This window comes from Thunnus thynnus, chromosome 1 (assembly GCF_963924715.1).
Source record: "Thunnus thynnus chromosome 1, fThuThy2.1, whole genome shotgun sequence".
Taxonomy (NCBI): domain Eukaryota; kingdom Metazoa; phylum Chordata; class Actinopteri; order Scombriformes; family Scombridae; genus Thunnus; species Thunnus thynnus.
This window is the reverse complement of record NC_089517.1, coordinates 3,480,867-3,491,137: the sequence shown is the minus strand read 5'-3', so window position 1 is coordinate 3,491,137 and position 10,271 is coordinate 3,480,867. Positions and strand designations below refer to the sequence as shown.

Below are 10,271 nucleotides of genomic sequence, written 5' to 3'. Positions count from 1 at the left end.
GTTCACCACTGATCTCTACACTTGCTAATCTTGTACAGTGTCATGGGAGGCTGGAGTCTGTCTACCATGCAGTAACAGGAAGGGAATATGATACACGCTGCATCATGAACAGGAGGCAGGTTACACCCACACACATAAACATAAACATCCACATTCACACTCACATTAACCGGAAACACCGACAGGCCATAGCAAATTCACTGACATGTTGGACTGTAGGAGAAAACTGGAATGGTTTTACATTATTATCCAACTCACAACAATCATTTATCCTAGTCAGCCTTTAAATATCAAGGGTTTGAAATGTATCACTGATTAGCTGTGTCCTTGCAAATACAAAACACCCATAATATTTTTTTAACAAGGCACTTTAGTAAATATGATAGAATATAATAGAATACAGTTCATGAAATTACCAATTTGTCGTGTGCAGACTTTATTGTTAATGTGTTCTTTGAGGAAAGAAAATAAGCTGCATTCAATTACCACAGCACCCAGCACCCCTCTCAACCTGTAAAAATAGGATCGCATTTTCTCTTTATGTTTTAAATTTGCCTGGTGATTCTTGTGAATACTTAAATTGTTTTAAATCCAACAAATATATGAGAATTTCATCTAAACTGTGACCTGTCTTTCTGCTGAACTTGTGAAACATCTGCAGTATCGGACTATACATGTACTATCATCTGTATATAGCGACCGAATGAATGCACATAAATCATTGAAATCACCACATCAACAATAATAATGTTTTCCTTAATATCTCCGATTCATGGGTATGTCATCAATTATTTGTTGCCCTGCCCAGGTCTGGTGATAAAGACACTGAGACTATGTGAATAAAAGCAGTTAAACAAATCAATATCTGACCCAGAATCCAATCCAAATCAATAACCAAAGCCAGAGCCACGTACATGACCACATATCAGACCACATACCCAACCAATAACAGACGTTTTTTTTTTATTTACTTTATTCACTTTTCCTGTCCGTCTTTTTTTTGTTTGTTTGTTTGTTTTTGTTTTTATTTTTTTGTTTTACTTCTTCCCTCCCAGCTCCCTCTCATTCCAATTATACATATATATCATCAATATGTATCATGATAGGCTAATTATTGTTAAATATCTTTATCATTATTGTTATTATTATTATTATTATTATTATTATTATTATTATTATTGTTGTTGCTATCACTACTATTGTCATTTATGCCAGATACTATGAATTACACTATTATTATTGTTGTTGCTGTTGAGGTTATAATAACAATAATAATAATAATAATAATAATAATAATAATAATAATTATTATTATTATTATTATGTCATATTTGCAGGGCGGTGGGGGGTGGAGCCATGCGGGGCGTGGGGCAGTGGGGGGTGGAGCCATGCGGGGCGTGGGGCGGGGGGGGGGGGGGGGGGGGGGGGGGGGCTCCCGCCTCTCCCGACTCCTTGCCCTCCGGAGGTAGCTGGCTGTGGTACCTCCACCCCTACCCCTCTTATAGTAAAAAAAAATCTATGGTCACCTTCCACTGGACAAACTCTCTCCCAAAGGCTCTGAGAGTGGTCCAGCTGGACTAGGTTTGGACCGTCTCCAAAACAGACAAGCAAACAAACAAACAAATACTACAGGAGGAATACCCCTTAGCTGGTCTCAGCTGGTCTGGTCCCTGGGCTGTGGCTGTGTTGCTGGGTGGGGGCGGCTGTCGTGTGGGAGGGTGATGGTGTCCTCCCCTCCTTGGGCTCTGTGTGTTTGGCTCCACCCCCCATATCCATATTAATTTAATTTAATTGATATAAACTCAAATAGATTTAAATTGATATAAATTAATATAAATATCTAATTATTTAACCCATTTTGTATTGTTATTGTGGCTGCCTCTGCCACTACCGCCGCCACAGTATACTATCAAACAAGACTATTATCATTATTACATTATATTGTTGTATTGTTATTATTATCATTATTATTATAATAATTATTGACGCTCTCACTTTTTCTTTCTCCCCCTCCCTTTCTCCCCTCCTCTCTCTCTCTCTTCTTTTCTCACTTTCATTCACTCACCCCCCCCCCCCTCCCTTTTCCCACAATCAATCCATATTGCTTAGTTGTTTTCTACATTTACTATCTTTTTCATTGTAATATGATGTTGTCATTGCTGTTGTTTGTCATTGTTTTTGAAGCTTGAAGCTAACCCTAAACCTAAAAAGCCTTCTTTAAGTGTGTTTTATTTGGATCTAGACTGTTCTGTCTAAAAAAGAAAATAGAGAGAAGGAAAAAAATCAATATCTGATCATCTGAGAAAGAATTGGGATCGACAATAGTGATCCAAAGTAAAATCAGGTTTGTCAATAAAAATACTGAAAACAGTTTCAGAAAAACATTTTCTCTGTGCATGATTCAGCAAATGCTAGGCTGAGGTTGTCACAACATGCCAAGGTTGAACAGGAGGAGCCCTCCGTATCACATTAATGATGATTAATAATCTATTGTACAAATAGCTGTGCATTGTTCAACTTGTTTTTCAGGCACATAACAGAAAAAACACTGACAAAATAAAAGTATAACCCACCTTTGTAGAAGAGATTCTCCCATGTTAAAAATACATTCTTCTATCCAGGAGTTGGTTTCAGTCATGCAGTCTTCAGTTGCTAAGGCGTCTATCTGTCCTGCGGATGGAGTCAGCATCTCCCTGCATGTGCCAAGGTGGTCCTGCATCACAGCCCTTTTATTCTGTTGTGAAGCTACTTTCACTTTCGGTTTGCACATAATGATCATCTGGTTTCTCGGAAACAGAACGTCCATTTACAGTAAATCACCTGATAAAACTTAAAGCCGTGTTAGTGGACAAAGTTGTTTTCCCTGCTGTGTTGCAGAATTAAGAAAATTTAGGAAAACCATGTAGAGACCATGAGAATCACAATCATCTCAGTTTCTCCATAAAATTAAGGAATTTAAAGTATCAAGGTAAAATAAATTCAGGGTTACATTTTGTTTTATTTGCCTTATATGTTGACATAAACCTCCAGTAACTACTAGCGGTATGCCCAAATACAAATACGTTATTTGGCAAAGCACAAATAGTGGATGTTTTTACAAATATTTGTTTCATACAAATATTTTAAAAATCATTTGTTTTCAGGGAGAAAAAAAAGACATGTCAAATACCAACGCACAGGTTGATTAGATCGCTATCTCAGTCTCTCTCCTCTGCTCCCTGTTACATCTATCAGCAGGTCTCAACGAAGGGAGTCACATCCACCTGCTACATGACGCACATTTCCTTATTTGGACATCACTCCCAGAGATGGGGGTGTTCCCCAGAGATAAAGCTGAACTACTGACACACACAAAGTGCTCCCAAGGGACTCTCCATAACTCATTGTTCCACGTCTCCTTTCCCCAAAGTTAGGTTGTAAAAAATAGAAAATAAATGAAAAGTGCAAAGCAATAATCGCCTTTGAAGTTCTTCCCTACACGTTACACGCTGTGCTGTCTCTGTGTTATGGGTGTATAAATAGGTAGAGGTCTGTCTGCAATGAGGCGATGAGTAAAGTTTTAGATCAGTAGTCAGCGCAGTCGTCTATGATCTGGGAGACTCCAGTTCAACACTCGGTGTGGGGACCTCCTTCATAAGGTAGTTTATTCATGAACATTTATTGTAACACTTTAATTTTCTAAAATTAATTAATTTTGCTGCCTCAACAAATACAAATACAAATACTAATACTGGGCCCTCTGGACATACCCAGTAACTACAACAAGTTTTTGGTGATGATGTTGGGTGGGTGTAATTTGTAACAACTTATTGAGCCAGTTATCAGCGATCTTGCTAGCTCAATATTAGCTCGTAGCTAATGCTTGTGGTACAGCTGGCAGCAGCAGCGAGTAATTAATTTTGTTTTGTGTCAATGTATATTTTCTGCAACTTCTGCTGTGAGAGTTGGCTGTGGAGAATGCCACTGTGTTTGTTACCAGGCCAGAATAAATTTAGATCAGAGCCAAAAAGTGACAGTGTGCGTATTGTCCTTAACACAAAGCAAGAGAGAGAGTACACCACTGCTACACACAGATACACCCATTGTCTTTCCCAACCCAATCACCAGAACAAAACGTTGCCATTGTACGTTTCTGCAAAACCACAGATACATTGAATGTCTTCGTTTCAATGTTGGCCATTATCTGTTGAACAATGATGTTTTATGATGTGACAACACAGTGGTAAAGGTCTGGTTAGATTAGACACAAAAACCACTTGGTTAGGGTTAGGGAAAGATCATGCTTTGGTTTAAAATAAAAAAACTAAATAAATAAAAATGGCTGCAAATGCCCTGGCATCTCACTAAAAACACCTAGTTTTGTCAGTTGAAACGGGCAGCAGGCATCGGTTTTGAGGTGGTCTTGAAACGTGCTCTCTGCTGATTTCCAACTTTCTGCCAACAAACTTCCTAATCATCCACCGACCCCTCCTCCTCTTCATAAGAAAGTCGGGTCATATAGATCTCATGTGAATAAGTCACTTTAGAAATGTTGATATGACATGTATTCTGGAAATGTTAAAATGTTGATAGAATACGTATTGTTGAAATGTTAATATCCTACGTATTATATGTGTTGAAACGTATATATTTAATGTATCTGTGGTTTGCAGAAATATACAATGCCAACGTTTTATTCTGGCGACCAGGCTGGTCTTTCCATTGTAACTGTGCCGCAGGAAGCTCTGCTTTTCCCATGAGCCAGTTTACTGAAGGAGGTAACCAGCTTTCCGTACACGTGTATTTTCCCCTTGCCAAGTTTGAAGATCCTCCCCTTGCAGAACGAGCTGTGACTTTTCCCTGTGTTCAGCCAAGCATAATTACTGGATCTGAAGAGGAGACCGCTGTTGCAACGCAGCGCTCTCCTATTTGCCTTCTTGAAGAAAAGGATTTCTTCAAGAAGACACGGATAACTTCTGTGCCCCACTGCCTTCCAACCGAGTCGACTCTCTTGTGTTTTCTCGCTGCCCACCGAGAAACCAGCTACTGTTAACCCTCAAGGAAACGAGGAATGGCACTGCCAGGACCCACACATCGGAGGACCCGAGCTGGACCCCACTGATGGACACATATCTGATCACCTTCTGAAGCGACCTAAGTAAGAGGCTTACGTCTAGGCAGAGACAGTGTTGCATTGTGTGTTTTGTTAGCTTTATAGCTTGTTAAGCTTTATTGCTACAGTTGCTGTGAACTGACAGAACAGCGAGTCCTTCCTTCTGCTAAGCTCCAAGGAGCATTGATGTTTGCTGCTTGTTTAGTTGTGTTCACAACGCTTAGCTAATTTGTGTTGTCCCTGCTGTTATATTGTGCCACTGCAAGCAAGACAGCAGGTTGGTTTGTTGGTCCAAAGTCCAGACAACATGTGTTACAGACTACCATCCATACGCGCGCTTTTCTGTGTGACAAAGCAACTACTGCTCTCTCCCCACGGTCGCGGGACTCCACCATGAGCTGGCGTTTCTTTCTCTTTTCTCTCTCTTGTTCCTAACCCTGTTTACATGCACATAAACACTCACGCCCCTTTGCACATCTGGTGGGCAGATAACGTGGGACACAGTGGCGCTCTGCTGATAGCACACACAGCAAATTGGGTGATTGCAGAGTTGCCGACCTCCGGCTGGTGCCATCGTGCAACTAGAGACCTGTGCTGAGTAGGCGCCACCATCTTAGCCACTGACTCTAACCAAAACACTGTGGTCACATCCGCCATTTGATTCTCCCATGACATGACTTCCTCCTATAGTCACGTACACCATCTTGTCTCTCGCGTGACGTCCTCATCCCAGATTACGTCCGCCATCTTGTCACCCACACACACACTCACTCACATACACAAAAACACACACACATGCATTCACCTGCATGTGTGTTTAACCGTGTACAGCTGTTGTTTTATGTATGTTTTGCTCCGGTAGCGCTAGTTGTACAGTAATTTGATCACTAAAGCATTTGTTAATTGCATTTATTCTTCCTGAGGTTAATAAATTCTATTGTACATTTGTCTGTTGTGATTATTGTGTTTACTTGTTGTGATAAGAGGCTGGTTGAGAGAGTCAGAGCTCGGATTCAAACCTTCTCCATTGGTCCTGGTTTCCGGGTGGTGCCCCGTTATTAATTTGTATTCACAAATTTATTGATTTAATAATTAATAACTACCTTTGATGATTATTAATTATTGCTAATAATCAAACATGCTCCTCTCAGCCCCGACAAAGGTATCAAGACTAAATGTAAAAGCAACATAAGGCAATATAAAAACATTAAATAGAAATGAAAGTGTCAAATTTAAAAACAAAAATAAGTTTAAATAGAATAAGACCGGAGAAACAGGAGAATAAAAATTATAGTGCAGTCTAAGATATTAATCAAAAGCCTCAAATTTGATTTAATAAAAAACATCAGCAAACAGAAGTCTTCAGCCTTTTTTTTTTTTAATAAGTTTATTTTGCGGAAGACTACAACACAAATCGAAGAAAATTCCACCTGGATTTATTCAAAATTTTAAAATAAAGCGCTGTTTAGACGTGAATGACTTTTTAAATTACTAAACAAAATTTAATTGACTAATTAATATAAGCCACTGTAGAGATGCCTTCCATTATTCATGTTTTCTACCTTCAGATTTATGTTCATACTTTACCTACATGGATCTGGTTGCCCTGCTTCAGGCATCAGTTCAGAATTGCCTCCAGAAAGACTGTTGTTAGTGACTCATATCTAAACCCAAACTTTTTTTTTTTTTTTTACAGTTTTCAGCGGTGATCCAGAATGAAAATCTACAGAATTTAGCAGAATGTTTTTTGCTTGTCATGTGATAGACAATATTCATTTAAGATAAGAAAGACTGTTTTTGAGCAAAAATAAGCATACACAATACATTAAACAACCTAAATTTACCTCAAGCAGGCTGAAAGAAATATTTAGTAGATTTTGGTAGAACCTTTGAATTTCAGATTTTATTTCATCACAAACAGTTCAAAACAAAACATGAACATTTGTTGGAAAAGTCGACCAGCATAAAATGCAGGAAACATGGCCACTAAATGTTCAATGTGGAGCAGAGAGAGCAAAAATGAATTTATATAATATAATTAATTAATCAACTCCCATTAACACTTCAACACATACTCAAACAAATACATGATTAAATAACTGGTAAGGTGCTTGACCTCAACTTCACCAAATATCTTTTGAGAACCTTTAAAAACGGCACATAAAACTTTCTTTGATACTCTAAAATAATGCATCTGCGTAAAATTTAAAACTCTTTGGATACTCATAATATCCACATATCCAAATTGTCCAACAAAATTAATTTTGTCAAGTAAGTGAACAAATCAACAGTACAGTAACAGAACAAATGACTCAGTGAGTGATATGACTGAGTTAACGGGTTTTGACTCGTGGTGGAGATTAGTCTTGGGGTCTGCATGCAATCAGCATCATCATAATGTTGTTTTCAGTCAGGCTCCTTCTGTTCTGTGTCAGCAGCATCGTGTAGTAGGGGAAAAGTCTCTCTACATCCACTGAGGTAGTAGGGAGGTGGAGGTGGAGGAACAAAACTGCTATCAAGGCTAGAGTGTCCTCCCTGGAGGCCCAACACTGCACATGACTGATCTCCACAGTGTCACTCTTGTTCATGTGAATGTAGTGGTGCCATTCCTCAGCTGACAGTTGGATTAGGGCAGGTATGGCCTGAACATAATCATCCATGTTCTTTCTAAGCCCAGTCGCCTTTGCTGGCTCAAACACTGGAAGGGATTTGAAAAGCTCCATGCAGGGATGCCTTTCCATCACAGCCTGCAGCTTTGCAGAACATTCAGCCATGGTCCGCTGGAAAAGCTGAGAGCAGGCAACCTTCTCCCCTTCATCCAGCACCCTAGCTGCTCTCTAGTCTCAGGACGCCAGTCTTCAGCACCTGCAGTGCTTCTGTACTCAAACAACATATACAGGTCATCCAACTCTCCATGGATGATGGCAGAGGACAGTCTGAATGTGTCTTGCAGTTTGGTGAGGGTGGCCAAGATCTCAGTGGTGTGTTCAACAATGAAGATGGCCTGGGCTTTTAACACGTGTATTTTTTTCCGCTAGGAGTGCTATTAGGTCCCGAACAACCTTGGAAGACAGTGGTAAGGTGGATATAAAGTCATATAAAATGTCAAGGTTCTCCTTCAGGAATCGCACAGCATCAATCCAGGAGCCCCATCTAGTCAGGACAGCAAACACTGGCATGACAGGAGCCAAGCCTAGAGCCTGCATGTAGGCCCGCAGCTCCAGGCGACGCTGGGGGGCCTTACAAAACACCCTCTTCACAAGGCTACACACTCGATTAAGGTCCTCAAAGGTGTCAGGAAAGACCTCGAGCACCAAGTTGAGCAGATGTGCCAGGCATGTGATGTTTGGCGTTGGGAAAGAGGCTTTGAAGAACTGTGTTGAAGGCTTTCTCCATGTAGCTTGTTGAATCTGTGACAAAAGTCCAGACATCGCTGAAATTGATGTTGTAAGTGTAAAGGCAAGCGATGACTGCCTGAGACACAGTGGTGAAGTTAACTCTCTCAAGGAGAACACGATCTGCAGCTAGAGGAAGTCTGTCCACAGACTGCAGAAGAATGGCAAGGACACAGCGACCACAGGCATCTGTTGTCTCATCCAGTATAACACAGACAGCTTTTCCCTTCACTGCACACTGGATGTCCTCCACATACTGAGGGAACAGCCCTGGCAGGTAGTCATATCGGAGATGAGATGGAGCTGGACTAGATCCTCCTTGCTTGCAGTATTTTTGCAAAAAAGGAGCCAGTTTGGGAGATTTCTCCAGGGGAATATCTGCCTCAATAAAGTCCAGAAGAAACTCCTTCCTCTCAGCTGTAGATGGGGTTTTAGAGAGGCAAGAACCCAAAGTTTGATTCCTAGATTGTACTGAAAGTAAAGGAAAAAGACAGATATTCACTGTACATTGAAAATACATTTTACATACCATACATAACATATATTTACTTGAAAAACATTTATTTTGCAATTTTTTATTTTTTCAATGATCTAATCTACACAGTTTAACAATGTTTCCCACAAATGTCAGTAAAAACACATAGGCTATGTTTGGAACTGCATACTGACATACTATCCATACTAAATATGTCAAATTGAGTGTGTAGTGCATTCTAACTGCACAGTATGTGGATTTTGTGTACTCAAAAAATGCCTCTATGTATACTAGATTAGCAAGAATTTCTGAGTATGTGGCATTATTTGGATAAACTGACCACATATTGGGAATATATATGGTTACTTTCTCATCTAACAAAATATTAAAACTTAATAAAGTGACATATTAAGAGTTCTAGAGTGAAAATTACAAAAGCTTTTAGCCTGGTTTAAAATCTCTGCCATCACTGCCAGTTGGTGTGAAATGCATTCTGGGATACTTGGACTGTCTTGCCTGAGTATACTTCAGTGTGAACAGTCTGCTTGTAATGGCATACTTAATTGATCATTAAGTAGGCAGACTTAATTGATCATTAAGTAGGCAGTATGCAGTAGGCTATATACTGATTGAGTATGTAGCAGGCAGTATGTCAGTACGTGATTTCAAACACAGCCATGGCCTACATGGAACAATTCAATGAGGTTGACATGTAAGTATTGAATGTGTAAAATCCACACTGTTGTCATCCTGACACACACACACACACACACACACACACACAGGTCTAAAAGTCAAATCCTCACAGAGACAGACATCACAGAGCCGAAGCGCAAATCTGAGTTTTGCTATCTGAAAAGTCTATTCTGATTCATTCTCCCTTTCCCACTGTCACCATCATAACTAGAGTTGTTACCAGTGGAAATGGACACTGGACTGGAAATGGAGCATTGATGGAAGAAGTATTCAGATCCTTTACTTAAGTAAAAGCACCAATACAGCAGATTCCATTTCTGAATGACTGCTGAGTCATTGTTGCTATTAGCAGATTCTATTTTCGTCCTGTAACTGCTGAGTCATTGGCTGCTGTGGCAACAGGGGGAGGGCATGAAATTGACAAACCTGACTGTGGTTGGCCAATTCTAGGCTTTTACTGGGTGGAAATGGAATCTGATAATAGCTATTGGCTAGTCAGACTCCTTGTCTGTTCTGGACACGCACACACACACACACACACACACACACACACACACACACACACACACACACACACACACACAGGGATACAGAGACAAAGAAACTTGTCCAT

General features: G+C 40.0%; 1 protein-coding gene across 1 annotated transcript in view; it reads right to left on the bottom strand.

Moving 5' to 3' along the window:
- LOC137186373 (interferon-induced very large GTPase 1-like) overlaps positions 1 to 2,760 on the bottom strand; it is a 61,705-nt gene extending 58,945 nt beyond the window's left edge. The window contains exon 1 of the mRNA XM_067595297.1: positions 2,574 to 2,760. The gene's annotated coding sequence lies outside the window, so the exon portion shown is untranslated. The remainder of the gene's footprint in view (positions 1 to 2,573) is intronic.
- Between the last annotated feature and the right edge of the window lie 7,511 nt (positions 2,761 to 10,271).